The sequence below is a fragment of the Primulina tabacum genome, chromosome 2 (assembly GCF_025594145.1).
Source record: "Primulina tabacum isolate GXHZ01 chromosome 2, ASM2559414v2, whole genome shotgun sequence".
Taxonomy (NCBI): domain Eukaryota; kingdom Viridiplantae; phylum Streptophyta; class Magnoliopsida; order Lamiales; family Gesneriaceae; genus Primulina; species Primulina tabacum.
Window position 1 is genome coordinate 7099127 of NC_134551.1, and position 6170 is coordinate 7105296.

Consider the following 6170-nt stretch of genomic DNA (forward strand, 5'->3'; position numbering starts at 1 on the left):
CAGAAATGAAAAAATTCGATCTTTCGGCACCACAGCTCATCGATTTTTGTCATTTTTTTATTTTTGCACAGCTCATTACTTTGCATAGGAAACTCGGATTTCGATTCCATAAAATGTGCTGGAAAACTAATGCCGTAGGCTATCCATATTTGTCAAGATCTCCAAACTTTTAGAAAATATCTCGAAAAATCGCATTTCATCTAGTGTTTTGTTGCAATTGCTTATTTGTTACTACTTTCTGATTACTATTTTCATTTTTACCATTTAAAAATATTAAGAGCATTTCCTCTTGTTCTATTTCAGAATGGCTTCTTTCCAACCTCGTACATATGCTCAAGCCGCTTTCCATAAGAAGCAGCTTGCCATCAATAACCAAAATCGATTGTGTAGGACCGAGCATTTGCCGCTTTACCAAAAGCTATTGCTAGTAGTAATTGTACAACTCAAATCTTTTAAACCGCACAACAGCTCAAGCACCACGGTTCGATCGCTCTACCAAGCAGGGACAATTATTGCACCCAACAATCTCCCTCCCAATAATTGCACTCCTTGTAATCAACGGAAACCGAACCCGTGACCTTGGCTCTGATACCAATTGTAGGACAGAACGCTTGCCGCTTTACCAAAAGCTATAGCTAGTAGTAATGGTGCAACTCAAATATTTTAAACTGCACAGCAGCTCCAGCACCACGGTTCGATCGCTCTACCAAGCAGAGACAATTATTGCACCCAACAGATTGATCAAGCGCTTAAGGGCCAAGCTTGCTAGTGAGCTACATGAGAAGCAGGAGTTAGGCGAAGCAAAGCTAATAACCTTAAGGAAAAGATAAACCAAGTTGTCCATCAATTGGAATAGATTAGTAGTGATAACTTTTGCCTATGAGATGACATTGACAGTAGTCGTCATCGAGAGAAAGAACTACATGATGATATCAAATGTTATACCACCCATTTGACGAAGATAGATAAGAATTATAAGCATACAAAGGTGATTTTGGAAGCCTCCCAACACACTGTTATTGAAATCGCAGAGGTCAGTAGCCGCTTGACGCAACAAGTTCAAGGTGTGAAAATTCAAAAAAGAGCAAGTTATAGCTGAGTATACACAATATCGCCAACAAGCAGATGCTCGGATTCAACCGCCACAGAATATTGTTGAAGATCTCAGTGACGAGAACATCGGTAGCCTCCAAGCCCTCCAAGAGCTTCAGGAAGAAGATCCGGAAGTGTTAGATCTTGATAATGACCCTATAGAAGCCGTAGGAGATGGAGAGATTATAGATAACTAGATCTCTGGTATCATAGACATTTCTAATAAGGATTTACCATCCACTTTTTTCCTATTAGCAATATCCAACTTTGGTTTGTGTGATTTCCTTTCTATATGAAATCATTAAAGTTTATTTGATCTATTCATTTATCAATTTCATGTTTTAGCCACTATTGTTTCGCATATTTGTATCTATTTTGCAAACATTTTAGAAACATGAATACTTGTAGGAAATGGATGGGAGACCCATTTGAAACAACCACAACATGCGATATGCTAACCGAAACCACAAGAACAACAATGAGAATGTAAATTTGTCGCCACCACCTGCACATTGATCTAACCTTAATCAAGTGGATTTAATGACGATAGCAACTATAGTAGCAACCACACTTCAAAGTATGGGGAATTTCCCCAATGTTAAGCAGTCACCACCCCCGCCACTTGAACCAAATGAGATTATGTATTATTATGAATCCCTCCAAAAAAAATAAAATTATAATATTCAAAGGAGACTCTGGCGTAGAAATTGGTTAGAACTAGCTTAAGAGCATTGAAAGCCAACTCCGATTATTAGAGGTTCCGGAGGAACTCAAGGTTGTTGTTGTAACGTCCCGAAAATTTGAAGGTCCACGTAAACCACATGCATGCAAGTTATTAAATTTCTTTTGTATTTTATTAAATTTTTTTAATGCATTAAATGCATGTTTATTTCATTAATTTATGTTTAATTATTTTTATGCATTCAATGCATAATTATTGCATGATAGGATTTATTTCATGAAATTTTAAAAGTTCATGCATTAGGGTTTCTAGGTGCATTTCGCGCTCGAATGAGGAACGGAGACCGATGAATTATCAGGAAAATTATTTTTATTGCATGATTAATTTTGATTAATTAATATAATATGTTCTAAAGGTATTTTTCAAAAATTGGGCTTTGTTGAGTATTTTTACCCGCCAGAGCATATTTTTCAGCGGTACATAAATTTTATCGAAACGAGGGACTTTTGAAGGTTCGACGAATATTTTAAAGAACGTACCTAAACGAAATATTTTTCGGGATTGTGTTTGGACTTAATGGACATACTTTTAAGCTTATTGGGCTTAAAATTCTTTTTAAACTTTTAATTGGAAATTTAGGGCCCATTACCTACTAAATTACTATTTAATTAACACCTTAACCTCACTTAACCTAAACCTAAAGTCTCCCCAACCAGCCGAAACCCTCCCCGTATCAGTTCTCTCGGTTTTCAGAAAGCCCTCAACAAGAAAGCTTCGGCCATAGCTTGTTCTTGCATCAAAAATTTTCCGGCGCTTCCCTGTTGCTCATCTCTTCGACGTTCATGCGTAGGAATCATCAAAGGCACGCATGTATTCTCTTTTATGTATCATTCACGCCATATTATGTTAATTGTGTGATAAATCATTAAGAACTTTCGACCCAGCCTTATACATGAAGAATTTTCGATTTTGACATATGTTTTTGCATCTTCTTGATCACTACTCACTATTTCTTTGATATTGTTGCAAGGGGGCTGTCATGTGACGTGCTGAAGGGTTCCTTTGGTCGAGAGTATGCTGTCATTAGGTTGGGATCGAGCTGTATGGGCTGTACGCTAGGAACCGTGGAGGGCAGCAAGGAGTTCGGTTCGGGTTGGGGTAGATCGCGCGCAAAGGGTGGGGGCTGGCTGTGCAACGATCCAAGGCTTAGACCAGACCATGTTGGGTCTGAGTCATGGCTGAGGAGGGCTCGAACACTTCTGGAGTCAACCTCAAAGCCGATCTATCGTGAGTTAGGAGATAAGGCCGTGAGTTGGGTTCTCTAGGGTGTTATCGATCGGGGTCGGCTGAGACTTGCATGGGAGTGTAGTCGTGAGTTCCTTGGGTCCAGAGGTGTCCTAGGGTGGTCTAGGGAAGGTCGAGTCATTGCTGGTCCATTTGGTTTTGGGCTAGGGACGTAAATATGGAAAGGGTTCACCTAGGGTTTGAGTGGGTTCTTTTGGTAAAATGTCCAGCAGCCTATAGGTTATGACTGAGATGTTTAGGGGCTTAGTTTTGATGGTTTTATGACCTTTTAAGTGTTTTTAAGGTATGGTAAAAAGTTGGGAAAAATTTAGTTAAGTTTCGGATTGATTCAGGTTGAAACCGGGACCCCGTCCCAAGTTTTAAAATGAATCGGTTAAGTTTGGTATTGGGCTCAATTTTATGTCTAAGAATGATTTTAAATTTTTTGTGGGATGTTTTAAGGAGTTTTGTAAGCTTCGGGTCAGCTTTAGAGGTCCAGGAGTAAAACGGTAAATTTTGGGTTTCCAAGGGCAAAATGGTCATTTTGCACCCGTGGTGAGATTTTGGTCCTGACAATGCCCTGAGCACAAAATTATATTATTTTATACGATTATGCATCATGTTTATGATCTTTATGAAATTATGATAATTACGGTGCATGCTTGGTTTTAAGGAAAAAGTTACGTATATGCATGTTTTTATTAAGTGGTGAATATGATGATGTTTTTTGAAGGATGAGAATTGGTTATGACTGATGATATATATGTATACAATGACATGAGTATTATGAGCTGAGGCCAAGGCTCAGTGAATGGGTAATGCTGTCACTGATGTTCCCGTCGCCTGGTACCGTGGTTATACATAGATGGATCCATCGATAGAGCTGATACGAAAGTCACAACTAATGAACTGAATTCAATTAAAAAAATGTATACGTATATGATGACATGATGAGTTATGATTTGACACGTTTGAGCTTATACGACACGTTTATGTTCATGATTTTAAGTTCATGAAGTATATGTTGATTATGGTATTTTTCACTGTTGTGTGCCATATATGTATATGTACTTGTTATTTCTGATACATGTGTGTTAAGTCTTTAAACTCATTAGACGTGTGTGATGCAGGTGAGTTTGATGATGAGGGGACTGGAGGTGCCGAACTCTGAGTAGGCAGACCTAGTGCGGTGACACGATCTGAGGACCGCATGTTTTCCGCATTATGATTTATGTGATTTGAGAGGATATGAACATTTTTATAGTTGATGATTTTAGAATGTTATTCGTTTATTTTTACGTATGATTTTGGATGAGTTTGATTATTTTAAACTGCACTATTTTTACTATCAAATATTTAAGATCATTTTTAAAATGTTAAATTTTTCAGTAGGGCGCATGCATAGAAAACATTTAAGCATTTTTTAAACATGGGAGCTTTTATGCAAAATATTCAAACGCTTATTTTCAGAATGCGAGTTTTATAAAATAAAAAAAAATATTTCCGCACTTTTAAATGAGTAGACATTTCAGTTGTAGTGAAGTCATTTCTGGAAGACAGGGAAAGTAAATGGTGAAAAATAGTTTCACAACCATGACAACCATTGGAGCAATCATGTGGCAACAATTTCGAGAATCCTTTCTAAAGCAGTATTACCCAGCTAAAGTTTGGTTGCAGAAGTTGAGCAACTTCGAAAACTTTACTCAAGCTTCAAACATGTCAGTAATGGAGTACACTTCAAAGTTTAATTCTCTTGGAACATATGCCCCAACTATCATGAAAGATGACACCATGAAGATGCATCGCTTCAATAAGAGTTTTAGCAACATCATTCAGTCAGCTATGATAGTTTATCAAACCACGAGCTTTGCAGATCTGATGGGGGCAACCATTAGAGACGAGACGAATACAAAACACCGAGAAAATGAAAACAAGAATAAACATCCCCTTGCTGCACAATCTTCTCAATGAAAACCACCTTTCAAGCAGACAAATCAGTTATGGGAACCATCCAAGGAAACCCTTTCCACTTCGACCTCCCCAAACGTAAAGTTGTGTCCTCTATGCAACTTCCGAAGCATTGGAGAATGTCTAAAAAACATTGGTGCTTGCTTCAATTGTGAACATTTGGGACACAAAATTGCTAATTTTCCCGAGCCGTTGAAGAAAGGGACAGGAAGAAGCATTGATGCTACCCCCAACAAGCCAAGGAAGAAGCATTGATGCTACCAGTAAGGCTACCAAAACCTTCGAGTTACACCGAGGCTGTAAAATAAATATCAATGTTAATACATTCAATGTCAATATACATACCATTCCATACATCAAAGTAAAATGGTCAAACTACACCGAAAGAAAAGATATATGGAAGTTAGAAGAGAAAATGCAAAAACAATACCCTTACCTCTTCGAGGATCGAGTCAACACAAGTTTCGAGGACGAAACTCTAATAAGGATGGAGTGATGTGAGAACCACCAATCCAACAAGTACACTATTCGAATTTATCGAGATCAAAGGGCCAAATAATTTGAAATGTTTCATCCATCATGTCAAACATAATTTCAATCCAATGGACACAAACAAGTTGCAACCATGGAGTCAAAGATATGCAAGCCCAATTTAGCTTATATCAAGCCCAAGAATTTGAGGTGACTCATTCAGTTGAAATGGAAGACTTGTAACAACATCAATAAGTGTGAAATAATATTTTTTAAAGGAATAAATTGTCATGAATTGATTACTCTTCAGCTCCTACACTCGAAACTATAAATAGAGGCTCTAAGGTAGACAAATATCACACCTAAATCACTCCAATTTCGAGTACCATTTACCAAGGGAGGAAAAAACTTTGCTTCTATTTTTCAAGGTTTTCTTGTCGACGTTATGTTCAAATGTCGTTCGAATTCAAGCAAAGTTCTAGTCATTTTTGAGTTCGAGCCTACCGTCTTCACGTTTTTTATTCAAAAACAATCAAGTAACTGAACTTATGTTTTAAAATGAATATGTTTGTTTGAAAGCGATCATTCACAATATGACTCGCTCTTCGATTCATTTCATTTTGCTAAAGTATGTTCATTTGCATCACAAGCATGTTTAAATTTATGAGCACTG